The following is a 19,204-nucleotide window of genomic DNA, read 5'->3' as shown; positions in this document are numbered from 1 at the left end:
TAATAAAGCAGTTATAAAAACAGCGCATGTATTCTCAGTCCCAAAAATGTAAAGAGTAAAAGGGAGCAAATGAAACTCACAATACTGTATTTTGTAGTAAAAATACATATGACGATATTGAACAATGCAGGGTTGACCTCGGATTCACGAACCTATATAATTTGTATATTTATTAATACATATAATGGAAATCGAAAAATTTATATATTATATCTTAGATAATAGTATATAAAATTTAAAATAATTAATATTTATATAGTTTTGTATATATATATATATATATATATATATATATATATATATATATATATATATATATATATATATATATTTATGATTAATATTATATTAAAATTCAATAATTTGTTATATGTAAATCTTTGTATATAAATAAATTTTTTTAATATATAATTATATGTAATATTATGGTAGTTGTAATGTAATAAATATAATCTTATATAGAAAATATTTATTTGTAATAATTATTGTTAATATGAAAATAAGAATAATATTGATAATAAAAGTAATAATCTTAACGATAATCTTAGTAGTAACGATAACTTTAATACAAATGATAATCCTTAATATTAATAAAAATGATAATGATAATAGTGCTATTAATAGTAATAGTAACTAATACTTAATACTTAATATTACTAATACTTGATACTAATACTAATAATAAAAAGAAGAAGAAGAAGTTCTACCTCAAAAAGACAAAATAGGTTTAAGAAAAATAATGCCCCAAGCCGGGATCGAACCTACAACCTCATGTTCAAACCAACACACACTTAACCAATACGCTATTCCTACTTTTCTGTTATAAACCATATTAAAACTTATATAATCCATTTATTCTGGTTTCCCTTTTTCTTCTTCTTCACTCAAGAAAACAAATCAACCAGAGTATGAACTAAAATCATGCAGCGAGTTTTTATCATCTAATATCATTAAATCAATATCATCATCATCGTAACCTTTATCATCATTATCACCATGTATCGTTATCCATCCTCATTCTTTTCGTGAATCATCATCATCGTAACCTTTTCATCATAATTGGTTATCATAACACCTTACACTTCGTCATCATCATAATCTAATCATAATCCTCATCTTCCGTATTACATCATCATCATCATTCAAATTGCCATTATAAATCTTACTTGTGTTTTAATCTTCCACAACAACATTGTTAAAGAAGAAACAGAAAACGTATGACTTAAATCATGATCATCATGACATAATCTCTTCATCATAAACATCCTAGTCTAAATTGAGCTTCGGCCTAAATAAGAAATCCAATAAAAAATAACACGGCCCGACTGGAAACATATATATATTGCGACCCAATAATATATTCAAGACCAATTTGTTTAGAATCAAAATATACTTCGTGGGAATAGCTGGAAAGGAGAGACACGTAACGGCAGCAGCATTTCGTGAGTATTCATCCACAAGTGGGGCTAGATAAAGGGAGTAAATGTCGGCCCACAAGGAAAGTAAAGGGATGTGTTTGTTTTTGGTAACTCACAATCGAAGAAGAAAAGAGAATGCATTTCAAAAGAAAATTGGTGGGGCGATGGTCCAATTGGTATCCCATCATCACCGAAAGGGAAACAAAACAAAACAAAAAAAAATGCTCGAGTATGCAGTGACTTACACGACATCATCTCCTCATCTCTTTCTTTAAATTTAATCACAATTTAACAAATGGGTCCTCTTGATTAGGGATGTCGGCCACAAGCTCTCTCATTCCACTTGCTTGAACTTTTATAATGCCTCATATAATATCTTCAATCTATATTTAAATTGCCCCCGTATCAAACTATATTCGATTGTCATCAAACATTATGGTATCCTCATCTTTCCATGCCATTTATTATTACTTATCATCATAGTCATTATTCAGCTTAAACCGTAGCAATCGTTATAGCAGCAACAGAAATACAACGGTTTGCAACAAGAGTTGCTCTTATGCAGTCACGAAAAGAAAGAAAAAATGAAAGAGAGAAAGAAGAGAGAGAGTAGGGTGGTGGTTTCTTGGTGATGGAGACGGATTGTTATGGTGACTAATAGTAGTTGCTTGTGGTGTAGGTGGTTCTTGATGTGTTGGTTTTGAGGTGGAGGTGATTGAATGTGGTGATTGGTGGAGAAGGGTTCACGAAGAAAAAAAAAATTGGAAGTGGTTGTCTTGTTCGATATCCATAAGCAGAAAATGAAAGAGAAAAGAAAATGTAAGTGATGATGATATTGAGCGATTTTGTAAAGAAGGGTGGTGACAGTTGTTCTTGAACGTAATTGGAAAAGAAAAAGATAATTGGTGGTTTATGTTGTTAGAAGAAAATGATAGAAATGAAAACGGTTTCCTGTGTTGGTAGTGGTTATGGTGGCGAATTTATAATGGGTAGTTTACAGAAGATATCAAGTAAGTGGTTCGTGTTGGTGTTTGATTGTTATTCTTACTTTGATCCGAAACAGGAAACACAACTTGTGTGGTTTGAATGGTGTTTGTTTTAATTTAAAGTAGTGTAGTGATTCGAACACCAAAAAGAAATATACGAGAGAGTCATGGAGAAAAGGTGAAGGAGATGGTGATTGTAAATGGTTGTGTGAGTTTTGTTTTGTTTTTTGTTTTTTGTTTTTTTTTAAATTTGATTCCCATTGATTTGTGAAGTCGACACTCAATCAATTTGTAGAAAAGGAGTACTAGTATTATTCGGTAGATGAATATGATAATTGATATAAAGAGTAAGGAGTTGAACGAATGTGTCCAAATCTTGATTAATGTCATTGATTTAATAGCATATGTAATCGACACAGTTTATTCGATCGTACAACAATAAGTCAAAATAAATAAAAAGAAGAAAGTGACCCTAAACAGATTTTGGATGTTATGTAACAACTTTGATTCTTGATATCCATCGAGCAGATACTTCGAATAGTTAGAAAGCGATGCCAAACTAATTTATGCATGCATCTGTGTTGTAATTTAGATATATAATAAATAAATATTAATACAAAATATATCAATTAATAATAAAATTAATAATAATAATCAATAACTAATTATAATAGTAATTAAAATCCTAATAATGTTAATCATAGAGTTAATAATAATAATATTAGTGTTATTAAATATTACTAAAAATGATATTAATAATGTTATTAATGATTAATAATAAATTATTTCATTTTCTAATAGTTGTAATGATAATGATAATAATAATTTTAGTAATAATAATATAACAAAATGAATGTATCAATTTTTTTTATGTATATATATTATATATATATATATATATATATATATATATATATATATATATATATATATATATATATATATATTAGATATAACTAATACTGATATTGATATTAATATTAATAATTAATAATAATAATAATAATAATAATAATAATAATAATAATAATAATAATAATAATAATAATAATAATAATAATGGAGGTAATAATAATATTAGTATAAAACTATATTTTAACTTGTAACTATATTTAATATATTAATATTACAATTTATCAATTATGTAATTTTATCATTCATTATATGATAACATTCTTTAGATATCTGATACATATACATTATATATATATATATATATATACATTTATTTTACCAGTACATGTTCGTGAATCATCGAGAACAGTTGAAGGGTATGTGCACATATGAAAGAGTTCAAAATTTTTTTTTGAGACTCAATACAACAGACTTTGCTTATCGTGTCGAAATCATATAAAGTTTAAGTTTAAATTTGGTCGGAAATTCCCGGGTCGTCACAGAATACGCATCACGGGACGAAACCGGTACCCACCACAATGGTACCGAGACCGACACCCTTGAGGGGTTTCAGGACCGGCACCTATGCGATACATCACCAACACACCTCGGGACCGACACCCGTGAGGGATGTCGGGACCGAGGCCCTCGAATTAGGTCGACACCTTACCACTCGAGACCGATCGGTCCCCTATCGAGACCGAGACCCATCATGGCGGGATTAAGAGAAAAAAGGAAAAGAGATGTCATAACCCGTCCTTAACCATAAGAACGCGTTAGATAACGTATGATTTCATTGCGAGGTATTGACCTCTATATGAGACATTTTTGAAAGAAAACTGCATATATTATACATTACAAACCATAACCATTATTTTTGTTACAAGCTTAAGACAATAAAAAGAAGATTAACGTTTAGCGATAATCTTCGACTTACAAACTTTACAAATGATGACAACAACACGGTTTCTAGCATATTTTACAATACAACATCTCGGATATGCAGTTTTATTTTTGACACAAACATGCGTACGCAAGATCCTGGTTAGATCCAACATGATGCAGCGGAAGCTTTAGAAATCACCTGAGAATAGACATGTCTTAAAAAGGTCAACATAAAGTTGGTGAGATATAGGTTTAATGCCGGCAGCAATATATATATGTAGACCACAAGATTTCGTATATAAACAGTTTAATAAAAGTATTCTAAGTGGTTGAGCACTTGGTAACCATACTTAACATTTTCACGTCGCATATTCCCTTTAATATGAAATCTTACTACACCGTACCAAGTGTAGTCACAAAACGAAGTACTGTGCAACCGTTGAATACTGGTCGTCCAGTCCGGTTGGGGTTGTCAGGCCCGATAGATCTATCAACAGGATTCGCGTTTACAATACCGCTGTAAATATTAGTTACCAAGCTACAGGGAAGTATGCCAGTGGTACAACTCAACGTAGAACATATTTTTCAGTTACTTGTGTCCATATCGTAAAACATAAAATACATGTATTCTCATCCCGAAATATTTAGAGTTTAAAAGTGGGACTATATACTCACTCTTGTCTTGATGATGTAAATAATTTGACTCGGTCTTCCGGTTGATATCACGAACCTATCCATATATAATATATCAATATGTTTTCATTTTTAAACAAACGTTATAAATATATACTTGTTATACTTTTAATACTTTGAATAATTCCTTAGTCCGTAGTTAGCAGTCCGATGTTAGTAATTCAATTTTAATGGTTCATTTTTAGATGTTTAATATACCCGCAATGAAATAAATAAAACCCCCCAACGAAATAAATAAAACCCCATCGTATATGTATTGGTCGAGATTAATCTTGACCCATGGTACCGGTGTTGTCAAATGACGTGTTGCGTACAATCATGGGATCTTATGATTAATCTTCTCGTGTTGTTTACGGGTGATCCTGAACCATATAAAATTGAATTATAAGTACATATATATAAAATATCATGTTATCTTAGAAGTATGTGATTTTATGTAAATTTTTCCAATGAATCCCGTAGTCAATTAAGTCTTGGATAACCAATTTTGTTTCGGTCATAGTTTCTTCGTTATAAGTCCGTTTTCGTTGATTCAAATTGCCATCTTCTTGGATCGAGTTCTTCTTTAAGACTATGAACTGTAAATACCTTGGTTTGTATTCAAAATCATACGGCATAAGTGATAGTTTAGTGAAACATATGAAGTTAAACATTTTGTTACAACAAAATCATTTAATGACCATTTTTCCAAAAATACTTATACTTTGAAAAACCAAGTTTTACCTTGTTAAATTAACATATAAATAAGTTATATTACATGTCTTGAAGTATTTTAAAAGTTAAGTTAGAAGGATCTATTTAGTTTGCAAACAAGTTTGAAAACATTCAAACTATGTTCTTGTTGTTAAACTTGTATACCACAAAATATGATAGCTATATATATATGAATCGAATAAGGTTATGAACATAGATTCTACCTCAAGTTCCTTGGATGAAGTTGCTGTAAAAGAGAAGTAAGAAGCTAGAATCAAAAGGGTACTAGAGGTGGATGAAAGATTGGAAGTAAGTTGGTGTTCTTGGAGGGTTTTCTTGAAGTGTTTTTGTATGGTTTTCTTATGGTGATTAAGTAAGGTTTTTGAAGCTAGATCTTTATGGAATTTTGCTGGGTTGTTATGGAGTTTAGAGAGTAAGAAAGAGTGTGTGTTTTAGCTAGGAAATTGAAGTAGTAAATGAAGCAAAATGATCATGTATATATGCTACAAAAAAACGTGTTTCATGGGTATCCATGACAAGATTTCAAGTTGTTCTTTTGTGTAATTAGTCAATAAGCTTCCAAAATCAATTACCTAGCCCTCATGGCATGAATAATGGCTGGTTAGGTGGTGATTTTGATGTGTATTTACTATTAGTAAATACGTATAGAAGCTTGGTATGATACGAGTACAAATACTCTAGGTATACGTATAGAAATTTTGTGAAAAATGGAATGAGGATTCAAATATAGCTATCTTTTGTGAATACACTTATATGGTTTTATGTATTTAAGTCTTTAAAAGTGATTAAATACATTACTTATACAATATATGTATAAACATTATATGTCTTAAGTATTTATGTCAAATAACGTTACGTATAGTTATCGTTTTGAAAACTTAAGTTAGTAGTTTCAAAATACACATATAACTTGTTGTTATTAATACAAAATGAGATATTAAAACATTTATTAATCATGTTAAATATGTATATATACATTTATATACACAAACGTATAATTATCATATATTGTATAGTTCGTGATATCATCGGTCAAACTAGACGGTCAAACGTTGTGTAAAACTCTTTTCGGAAATATAAGTCTCGACAATTTGGATTGCTTATCATGTTGGCAAGGTTTAATTTATGTAAATATTAATCTTATAAGTATAGTATGATCGAAAAAGTGCGGGTCATTACAGTACCTACCCGTTAAATAAATTTCGTCCCGAAATTTTAAAATTGTACCTATTTTGCGTCATCGAGAAACAAGTGTGGATACTTTTGCTTCATCTGATCCTCTCGTTCCCAAGTAAACTCGGGACCTCTTCTAGCATTCCAACGAACCTTAACAATCGGTATATTGCTCTGTTTGAGCTGTTTAACTTCACGGTCCATGATTTCAATTGGTTCTTCGACGAATTGTAGTTTCTCGTCGACATGGATTTCTTCAAGAGGAATGGTGAGGTCTTCCTTTGCAAGACACTTCTTAAGGTTTGAGACGTGAAAGGTATTATGTACTCCGGCGAGTTGTTGCGGTAACTCGAGTCGATAAGCTACCGGTCCAATGCGTTCGATGATTTTGAACGGGCCTACATACCTTGGGTTTAGTTTACCTCTTTTACCGAAACGTATTACACCTTTCCAAGGTGACACCTTTAGCATAACCATGTCCCCGACCTGAAACTCTAATGGTTTCCTTCGGACATCGGCGTAGCTCTTTTGGCGACTACGGGCTGTTTTCAATCTCTCCTTGATTTGTACTATCTTCTCGGTCGTTTCGTGTATGATCTCGGGACCAGTTAAATGTCGATCTCCTACTTCATTCCAACAGATAGGAGATCTACACTTCCTTCCGTACAATGCTTCGAATGGCGCAGCTTTAATGCTCGCATGATAACTATTATTATACGAGAATTCTGCTAACGGTAGATATTTATCCCATCCGTTTCCAAAATCGATCACACATGCCCTGAGCATGTCTTCGAGAGTCTGAATCGTTCTCTCACTCTGTCCATCGGTTTGTGGATGATATGCGGTACTCATATCCAAACGAGTTCCTAGTGCCTCCTGTAGTGATTGCCAAAACTTTGATGTAAATCTACTATCACGATCGGATATAATGGAAATAGGTATTCCATGCCTTGAAACAACTTCCTTTATATACAATCGTAATAGTTTCTCCATTCTATCCGTTTCCTTTATAGGCAAGAAATGTGCAGACTTGGTGAGACGATCAACAATCACCCAAATGGTGTCGTATCCCCAGGCAGTCTTTGGTAACTTTGTGATGAAATCCATGGTAATACCGTCCCATTTCCATTCTGGAATTTCTGGTTGTTGAAGTAACCCTGACGGCTTCTGGTGTTCTGCTTTGACTTTGGAACAAGTTAAACATTCCCCAACATATGTTGCAACGTCTGTCTTCAAATTAGGCCACCAATAATGCGTCTTAAGATCTTGGTACATCTTTCCAACTCCAGGATGTATCGAATATCTTGTCTTATGTGTCTCGTTCAATATCAACTTCCTTAATCCACCCAACTTTGGTACCCAAATACGATTTGCAAAATATCGAATTCCATCTTCCCGCATAACGAGTTGCTTCTCATACTTCTTCATTATTTCATTTCCTATATTTTCTTTAGTAAGTGCTTCTCGTTGAACTTCTTTGATTTGTGAGTTGAGATTCATACGAATTTTTATGTTCATTGCTCGAACTCGAATTGGTTCTCGTTCTTTTCTGCTTAAAGCATCAGCCACTACGTTTGCCTTCCCGGGATGATAACGAATTTCACAATCATAATCGTTTATTAACTCGACCCACCTACGTTGCCTCATGTTCAATTGTTTCTGATCAAAAATATGTTGAAGGCTTTTATGATCAGTAAACATAGTGAATTTAGCCCCATACAAGTAGTGTCTCCACATCTTCAATGCAAACACTACTGCTCCCAATTCTAGATCATGCGTCGTATAATTTCGCTCGTGAATCTTCAATTGTCGGGATGCGAATGCAATAACTTTCTTCCGTTGCATAAGAACACAACCAAAACCTTGTCGCGAAGCGTCACAATATATTTCAAAATCATCGTTCCCTTCTGGTAACGATAAAATAGGCGCCGTAGTTAACTTCTTCTTCAGTATTTGAAATGCGTTCTCCTGTTCCGAGGTCCATTCATATTTCTTCCCTTTTTGCGTTAATGCTGTCAACGGCTTAGCTATTCGGGAAAAATCTTGAATAAACCTTCTATAATAACCGGCTAAACCCAAAAATTGGCGTACCTGCGTTGGTGTCTTAGGAGTCTCCCATTTTTCAATAGCTTCAGTTTTTGCTGGATCAACCTGAATTCCTTCGCTATTAACAACGTGACCAAGAAATTGCACTTCTTTCAACCAAAAAGCACACTTAGAAAATTTAGCATAAAGTTGTTCTTTTCTCAACAACTCTAATATCAACCTTAAATGCTCTTCATGCTCTTGCTCACTCTTGGAATAGATAAGAATATCATCAATGAAAACGATAACAAACTTATCTAAATACGGACTACAAACTCGATTCATGAGGTCCATGAATACAGCTGGCGCATTCGTCAATCCAAACGGCATAACCAAAAATTCGTAATGACCATAACGTGTCCGAAAAGCAGTTTTTGGAATGTCCTCTTCTTTGACGCGTAGTTGATGATAGCCCGATCTTAAGTCGATTTTTGAATAAACACATGATCCTTGCAATTGATCAAATAAGTCATCAATTCTCGGTAGTGGATACCGATTCTTGATAGTTAACTTATTTAATTCACGATAGTCTATACACATCCTAAAAGATCCATCTTTCTTCTTAACAAACAAAATTGGAGCTCCCCACGGTGAAGTACTCGGTCGTATGAATCCACGGTCTAGTAATTCTTTTAACTGACTTTGAAGTTCTTTTAATTCGGACGGTGCAAGTCTATATGGCGCACGAGCCACTGGTGCAGCTCCTGGTACTAAATCTATTTGAAATTCTACAGATCTAAATGGAGGTAATCCCGGCAATTCTTCCGGAAAAACTTCAGGAAAATCTCTTGCCACAGGCACGTCGTTGATACACTTTTCTTTCTTTTCAACTTTATTAACATGTGCTAGAATAGCATAACATCCCTTTTCTAAACACTTCTTGGCTTTCAAACAGCTAATGAGTTTTAGCTTTGAATTACCCTTCTCTCCATAAATCATCACCGGTATTTTATCCTTACCAGGAATACGAATTGCCTTCTTGGCACAAACAACTTCCGCTCCTATTTTGGACATCCAGTCCATGCCGACTATTACATCAAAACCTCCTAATTCTACGGGTATTAAGTCGATTTTAAACGTTTCTCCGGCTAGATTTATTTCACAATCACGACAAATTTTATCGGCTTTAATTAGTTTACCATTAGCTAACTCAATCAAGTACTTAGCATCCAGAGGTAATGATGAACAATTCAATTTAGTGTAAAAATTTATACACACGTAACTTCTATCGGCGCCAGTATCAAATAAAATAGATGCTGATAAGTTATTAATGGTAAACGTACCCGTAACAAGCTCCGGGTCTTCTCGTGCCTCTCTAGCATTAATAACAAACGCTCTTCCACGTGCAGGTTCGCCATTCTGATTCGGGCACTGGCTCTTATAGTGACCTTGTTTTCCACACCCAAAACAAGTAATGTTAGCCAAAGCAGTTCTATTTGCGTTGGTGGCAGGAGTCTTGTTACCATTTGCATTTGTAACGAGAGCCTTACAATCTTCAGCAAGATGTCCCTGTCTATTGCATTTAGTGCACAACACACTACAGTAACCAAAATGATGTTTGTGACAACGGTTGCATAAAGGACTTTGTCCTTTGTAACCAAAGCCTGAACCACTACCCGCACCTTTCATGGTTTCTTGTTTCTTATAAGGTTGTTGTTGGTTACCTCGATCATAACCTCCATTCCACTTTTTCTTGTTCCCCAATACCTTCACCTCAGTATTGAATGCTTTCTTGTCCAAAATGACCTGATCCATTAGCTCGTTCGCCATGGTTATAGCTTCATGAATTGTCTTAGGTTTCGACGCCGTAACGTTTGCCTTGACCTTTTTGGGCAAACCACCTTTGTACATTTCAATCTTCCGTGCTTCGGTTGGAACCAATTCAGGACATAGTAAAACTAATTCCATGAATCGCTGGTTGTAGTTGGTAATTTCAGTACCAACCACCTTCAAACTTCGTAACTCATCTTCTAACTTAATAACCTCATTTCTTGGACAATACTCGGTGATTATCATTGCTTTGAATTCTTCCCATGGAGTATCATAAGCTACATCTCCTCCTACCGCCTTCACATAATTCTTCCACCATGTGAGTGCACTATCTTGTAAAGTGCACGATGCATACTTGGTCATGTCTTTTTCATCACAACCGCTGATTTTGAACACCGTCTCCATCTTTTCTATCCATCGGGTTAAACCGATAGGTCCTTCCGTTCCACTGAATGATGATGGCTTGCAAGCTTGAAACGTCTTGTAGGAGCATCCTACACGAGGATTTGGATTAACTGCAGCAGCTCTTGCAGCTTCGACCCATAGCATTCTATCGTTGACTCGCTGATTGATGAAGTCTTCGACTTCTTGTTCCGTCATTCGATTCAATCGCGCCATTTCCTAATGAAAGAAAATAATTATTCACATGGAATATTATAGATGTAGTGTGTATTTATAGTACATTTATAGCTTGTTAATAATATGAACCAGGTATTATTATAAAAGCCTTTTCTTCTTATTAGCGTTTTATAATTATATCTTGGGTAGTACCTACCCGTTAATGTTCATACTTAATAGCTTAGTACAGAACCAATTACTACAATCTAAATAATACTTAACCATGGAAAATTATTGCATTTCATACTTCGCTATTTTACATATGCTTACATCAAACTTTAAACAAACCACACTAATAATATTATACAAAACATTATGTGATTCCATGGTTTAATACGGTAGCGCATCATTTGGTCTATTTCCCAAAACATTTATGTCCAGGGAATCCCCCAACGCGAATCCTAGCTGTCTCCCTACGTTTTGGCTGAGGTGCCGAAGAACTAGATGCGGGGATATCACTAATAGGAATAGCGGGGATAGGGGTGGTAGTGTTGAGTGGAATTGGTGCCACATCATTCTTATTAAACTCGGGATTTGGATTTTCTAATTCATTAGCCTTTCGTTTCTTTCCTAGTTTGAACTCTTCTTTTGTAATTTCCTGTATTTCTTCCTCGGGTTCACTTTCCTCCTCGGGTTCACTTTCCTCCTCGGGTTCACTTTCCTCCTCGGGTTCACTTTCCTCTTCGGGTTCACTTTCCGATATTTCAATAGTTGGTTCATCCGGAAATTGTGAGTCTTCCCCAAAAATACCATTTTCGTCATCGGATATGTTAATGACTGAAACACAATCTGAAGGTTCTGATTCGGAGTCGCTGAATGTGATAATAAGTTTCGAGCCCGACATCTAACACATAACAACTAACCCATTAGTACTTACATAATATTTACATATAAATTTTTAACCAACAGTGATAAACAATGGTTTTTTTTTAAAAATCAGACCTGGTCAAAGTCCAGACTTTACTAATGTATCCTAACGACTTCTCGGTTAGACACACTAATGCAAACCTGGTTCGCTAAGACCAACGCTCTGATACCACATGTCATAACCCGTCCTTAACCATAAGAACGCGTTAGATAACGTATGATTTCATTGCGAGGTATTGACCTCTATATGAGACATTTTTGAAAGAAAACTGCATATATTATACATTACAAACCATAACCATTATTTTTGTTACAAGCTTAAGACAATAAAAAGAAGATTAACGTTTAGCGATAATCTTCGACTTACAAACTTTACAAATGATGACAACAACACGGTTTCTAGCATATTTTACAATACAACATCTCGGATATGCAGTTTTATTTTTGACACAAACATGCGTACGCAAGATCCTGGTTAGATCCAACATGATGCAGCGGAAGCTTTAGAAATCACCTGAGAATAGACATGTCTTAAAAAGGTCAACATAAAGTTGGTGAGATATAGGTTTAATGCCGGCAGCAATATATATATGTAGACCACAAGATTTCGTATATAAACAGTTTAATAAAAGTATTCTAAGTGGTTGAGCACTTGGTAACCATACTTAACATTTTCACGTCGCATATTCCCTTTAATATGAAATCTTACTACACCGTACCAAGTGTAGTCACAAAACGAAGTACTGTGCAACCGTTGAATACTGGTCGTCCAGTCCGGTTGGGGTTGTCAGGCCCGATAGATCTATCAACAGGATTCGCGTTTACAATACCGCTGTAAATATTAGTTACCAAGCTACAGGGAAGTATGCCAGTGGTACAACTCAACGTAGAACATATTTTTCAGTTACTTGTGTCCATATCGTAAAACATAAAATACATGTATTCTCATCCCGAAATATTTAGAGTTTAAAAGTGGGACTATATACTCACTCTTGTCTTGATGATGTAAATAATTTGACTCGGTCTTCCGGTTGATATCACGAACCTATCCATATATAATATATCAATATGTTTTCATTTTTAAACAAACGTTATAAATATATACTTGTTATACTTTTAATACTTTGAATAATTCCTTAGTCCGTAGTTAGCAGTCCGATGTTAGTAATTCAATTTTAATGGTTCATTTTTAGATGTTTAATATACCCGCAATGAAATAAATAAAACCCCCCAACGAAATAAATAAAACCCCATCGTATATGTATTGGTCGAGATTAATCTTGACCCATGGTACCGGTGTTGTCAAATGACGTGTTGCGTACAATCATGGGATCTTATGATTAATCTTCTCGTGTTGTTTACGGGTGATCCTGAACCATATAAAATTGAATTATAAGTACATATATATAAAATATCATGTTATCTTAGAAGTATGTGATTTTATGTAAATTTTTCCAATGAATCCCGTAGTCAATTAAGTCTTGGATAACCAATTTTGTTTCGGTCATAGTTTCTTCGTTATAAGTCCGTTTTCGTTGATTCAAATTGCCATCTTCTTGGATCGAGTTCTTCTTTAAGACTATGAACTGTAAATACCTTGGTTTGTATTCAAAATCATACGGCATAAGTGATAGTTTAGTGAAACATATGAAGTTAAACATTTTGTTACAACAAAATCATTTAATGACCATTTTTCCAAAAATACTTATACTTTGAAAAACCAAGTTTTACCTTGTTAAATTAACATATAAATAAGTTATATTACATGTCTTGAAGTATTTTAAAAGTTAAGTTAGAAGGATCTATTTAGTTTGCAAACAAGTTTGAAAACATTCAAACTATGTTCTTGTTGTTAAACTTGTATACCACAAAATATGATAGCTATATATATATGAATCGAATAAGGTTATGAACATAGATTCTACCTCAAGTTCCTTGGATGAAGTTGCTGTAAAAGAGAAGTAAGAAGCTAGAATCAAAAGGGTACTAGAGGTGGATGAAAGATTGGAAGTAAGTTGGTGTTCTTGGAGGGTTTTCTTGAAGTGTTTTTGTATGGTTTTCTTATGGTGATTAAGTAAGGTTTTTGAAGCTAGATCTTTATGGAATTTTGCTGGGTTGTTATGGAGTTTAGAGAGTAAGAAAGAGTGTGTGTTTTAGCTAGGAAATTGAAGTAGTAAATGAAGCAAAATGATCATGTATATATGCTACAAAAAAACGTGTTTCATGGGTATCCATGACAAGATTTCAAGTTGTTCTTTTGTGTAATTAGTCAATAAGCTTCCAAAATCAATTACCTAGCCCTCATGGCATGAATAATGGCTGGTTAGGTGGTGATTTTGATGTGTATTTACTATTAGTAAATACGTATAGAAGCTTGGTATGATACGAGTACAAATACTCTAGGTATACGTATAGAAATTTTGTGAAAAATGGAATGAGGATTCAAATATAGCTATCTTTTGTGAATACACTTATATGGTTTTATGTATTTAAGTCTTTAAAAGTGATTAAATACATTACTTATACAATATATGTATAAACATTATATGTCTTAAGTATTTATGTCAAATAACGTTACGTATAGTTATCGTTTTGAAAACTTAAGTTAGTAGTTTCAAAATACACATATAACTTGTTGTTATTAATACAAAATGAGATATTAAAACATTTATTAATCATGTTAAATATGTATATATACATTTATATACACAAACGTATAATTATCATATATTGTATAGTTCGTGATATCATCGGTCAAACTAGACGGTCAAACGTTGTGTAAAACTCTTTTCGGAAATATAAGTCTCGACAATTTGGATTGCTTATCATGTTGGCAAGGTTTAATTTATGTAAATATTAATCTTATAAGTATAGTATGATCGAAAAAGTGCGGGTCATTACAAGAGAGGCCGGGACCGAGATTTAATTTGTGTTTTTGGCCCGGAGAGTTCACAAAGTGTCAATATCCCGACACCCAAATTCAAGTGCTGAAATGCAGATATCAAGAAGGACTTTGGGTGAAATTTTGAAGAGGGAAAATTGTTTAAAAATGCATCGAACTTTCACCAAAATCCTATTGTATGCATCCAACTTTCAAATATCCTATTGTATGCATTCAACTTTTAAATCTCTACTATTGTATGCATTTAACCTGTTATAACAGGTAACCTTTCAGGTCACCTTTCCAAACATTTACATTATTAGTCCCTCATGTTTGTAAACCCTAATTTCATTGGTCTTTCATGTAACTTATTACCCTAATTTCTTTAACATGTTACCTTCGTCCATCTTCATCCCTTCATCATTATTGAATTGGTATAAATTCATCTGTAAATTCTTTAACTTAACATTATGAATTATAATTTATATTTGTATATACTTAAATAATTCCACCCAAATTCACTTTTATAAATCCAACAAATCTGAGTTTAAGGGCATAAATCCATCGAAAATCATACATCACAGATCCAAATCAGATTTCTACTTCATCATCATTCATCTTCAATACTAGAACGAAGCAGATTCAGAAATTGGTCATCATTATCTTCGTCGTTCATTATCATTAATAGAATTAGGTGTTTTTGATTTTGAAGCTATATCAATAATTTGAGATCAGGATCTGAGCTCCTAAAGCTAAAACGCACCTTCTTCAACCATCAGATTCATTTAACAACTCTAAAGTTGTTTCAAATCTAGAAGTCAAAGTTTATTGTTCTTCGATCAACAATTTAAATCGAGAAGATTGCTAAGTTTTAGATGCTATGATCCAGTTTCGAGTGTTTATAAGATGATTACAAGCTATTTTGATTCATGTTATGTTATCTGGAAATCTCTAAAATTCAACCTTGATCTTCAAAGTCCATATACAGAAGTTGCTAGTGTTCTTCTTCGATTTCCAATTTTATTGATGTTTTAGTTGTGAATCCTCATCAAAAAGTGTTTATTGCTGACTATGAAGGCTTGAGGAATTGATTTTCATGATTAATTTCATCAATTAAAGATTTGATGTTCATAGCAATTTTCGAACGAACTGTTGTTGCAGGAAAAGAACTGAAGATTTAATTTCATCAATTGAAGAAAAATAAATGAAGCGGAGATGAAGTATGATGATAAAATGGGGTTTTAATATTTTTTAATGAATTTCAAATGGAACTTAACAGAAAAATTAACGAACGTTAAATTGAGGGACCAACCATGTAATTTTTCTACATATTGACATGCTACTTGAACTATAAGTCATTCAATGCGTACAATAGGAGAGATTTAATAGTTGAATGCATACAATAGAAGATTTGAAAGTCGAATGCATACAATAGGAATTTAGTAAAAGTTCAATGCATTTTCAAATAATTATCCCTTTTGAAGATTCTAAACTCTATAAATACCCCATCGATAACTATTTACACAACAACACTACTACACACAATACTCCCATTTCATACACCAACCATAACATTTTATTGTAATTAATTACTAATCATATTGATTAGTAGTTATGGATGTTAAGCTAGGAAGTACACTAGACTATCAGATATTTTTATAAACGCTATTTCAGGTTTAATCTAAGCAATTGTTTATTTATTTATATTCAAGCATGTTTTCCTTTTTTAATTTTTCTCTTTATTTTGCTTGAGCATTAATTGTCATGCTAGCATAAATATCTGAGTGGTTGCTATGATTAGTGTATGTAATGGAGTAGTTAATTATTAATTAGTACTATTATGCCGGTTAGTCTATAGGTAAAAATACGGAATGTTCGATTTCAGGTTTAGTAATTTTTATTTATCTAACTTATAATGTGGCTTAGAACTAGTTTTCCCCATGAGAGTAAGTCTCGGGTTCTTAGTTATTCTTGCATGATAGATTCTTTGAACTCGACACGACCATTATGTTCCCGACACCTCGTGTGCTCATATGAGATAAGGATTATAAGATTAGAAGTAAATTCAAACTGTAAATTAAACAGTCACTATCATAGGGAGGATTCCCGAGATAGATACCACTAGGGTTTAATCATCCTAACGGCCTACTACTTGAATGCCCAACTGACTAGCCCTATTACCTTAGAAATAGTCTTCCTTTTTAGTATGCTAGAATGAACCACCTAGGTTTTCCCTATTTTCATATCAATTGTTTGTGGACTTAATGACGTATAATAGGACTAGATAACTATCTGAACTGAATGATGAATCAGTAGACTAGCATAACTAGGCCATGTCAACTTACTCCGGTGACTCCCAAGGTCATTAATTTTAACACCCTGATATTGAAACCAGTTCAACAGATCGCCACGCCATTTCCTTGCGCACCGCACGAATGAGCGGGACAGAAGGGTTGTTTTGCAAATTTTATAAATGGTGGACTTGAGTGCAATTATGCATGGGACGGGTTTTAAGCTCAAGAACATATCTAGACTTCCCATTCTCATTTCTCATCTTCAAAACTCTAAGTTCTAGTGAGAGGAATAAACCCTAGAGAGAGGAAGCTTCAATTGAAAAGGGAGATGGTGATTTCTACCCAAATCGGCGTTCATATTGGTGTGTCCAGCTTTAGGCTTCTCTTTGGCTTAAGAGGTAAAGCCTAATCCAAATTTTGTTGTTTCATTTCCATTATGGGTTAGGGTTTGAGTGAGTAATGGGTGCGTAAACCCATTTCACTTAGAAATTTGGGGTTATTACTGTCTAGTGATGTTTGTAAACTCGGATGTTGTGGGTTTTAAGTTGGATGGCGAATTTTGTAACACCGGCCATTTTTTTATATAACACAGCGGAAGTCTTATTTAGTAAAATCACAACCTAATTACATTAGTATAAAAACCACTTAATTAAGTTTACTTTATCAAACAGTGTTACGTTATTACAAACACGGTTACAAATGTCCACATCAGAGTTGCAAGTCAAACATGTCTTCTACATCATAGTCTGGTACCATCAGCAGTAGCTAAACCTGCAAGGGGAGGAATGTGGAGGATTAGCGCACCGCTAAGTGAATGGAATCTATCTACATATTAAGCTTAAGCAATCCATCATACAACAATAAGCTAACATGCTTACAACCAACAAGCATATAAACAAAGACAATATGAGGATCGGCGGCTTGTACGGGCACACGACCTAGCAAATCAGACTAGCATCTACCGATAGTCCTTTTCAGTCTAGTCTCTGCGAACAGACTACAGGGTATGAACTCAACCTCCCTTGGAACGGTTGATCTCACACGGACTGCAACCTCCCTGGGAACAGTTGCGAATCCCCAACCTCCCTAAGAATAGCTGGTGTCAAGTACAGTGCACATATACAACATATTAATCACATAACATGCAACTATCCAACTAGCATGGCAAACACTACACTACACAGGGTAATCAAAGTAATCCACAGTAGCATGATTTGCTACTTAAACTTTATCCGAAGATAGACCCACTCACCAATTACCAGCAACTGAAGATTCTCAGAGATCTAATCTTTCTGAGTCTTCTCTTTCTCTTTTCCACCTGAGAATAGACATAACACAGTCAGTAATCATGTCTTGATATTAAATCAACAACATGACAACAACGCTATAGATCAACACTTAAACACTTAAAACTGGTCTGGCAACCGTACGAGTAATACCCTCACTCGCACATTTGAGAACACTCAACTGTGCAGTTGACAACTCACTCGTACGTTTGGTCTATGACTGAACATCCATCAATGAATCACCTGATCCGTACGGTTTGCCACACGTGTGACCAGTGACTCGCAAGAGTCACATCTCAACCGTACGTATCATCTTAACCAGAACAATAGTTCTCCTTAACCACTCACTCGCACGGTTCGTCGTACGAGTGAAGGCTCACTCGTGTGAATTATGAAGAACAGTAGCAGCTACTGTTTAGACGGGTTTCAATCCAAAATGCACGACATCAAACATTGATATATACACTAAATCAATACATACGATCATGCATTCACTATATGATAAGTCTACATCATAAATTCAATCAATAACGACACTCAATGTGTACAAAATAAGGCATACACCCTAAAATCCCTTTTTATGACCATAATAAAGTTTGATTAAGCTTTCTAAAACCTTATCATTGGAAATTAGACCTCA

Source organism: Rutidosis leptorrhynchoides, chromosome 6, assembly GCF_046630445.1.
Source record: "Rutidosis leptorrhynchoides isolate AG116_Rl617_1_P2 chromosome 6, CSIRO_AGI_Rlap_v1, whole genome shotgun sequence".
In the NCBI taxonomy this organism is placed as follows: domain Eukaryota; kingdom Viridiplantae; phylum Streptophyta; class Magnoliopsida; order Asterales; family Asteraceae; genus Rutidosis; species Rutidosis leptorrhynchoides.
This window is presented reverse-complemented; position numbering follows the sequence as displayed.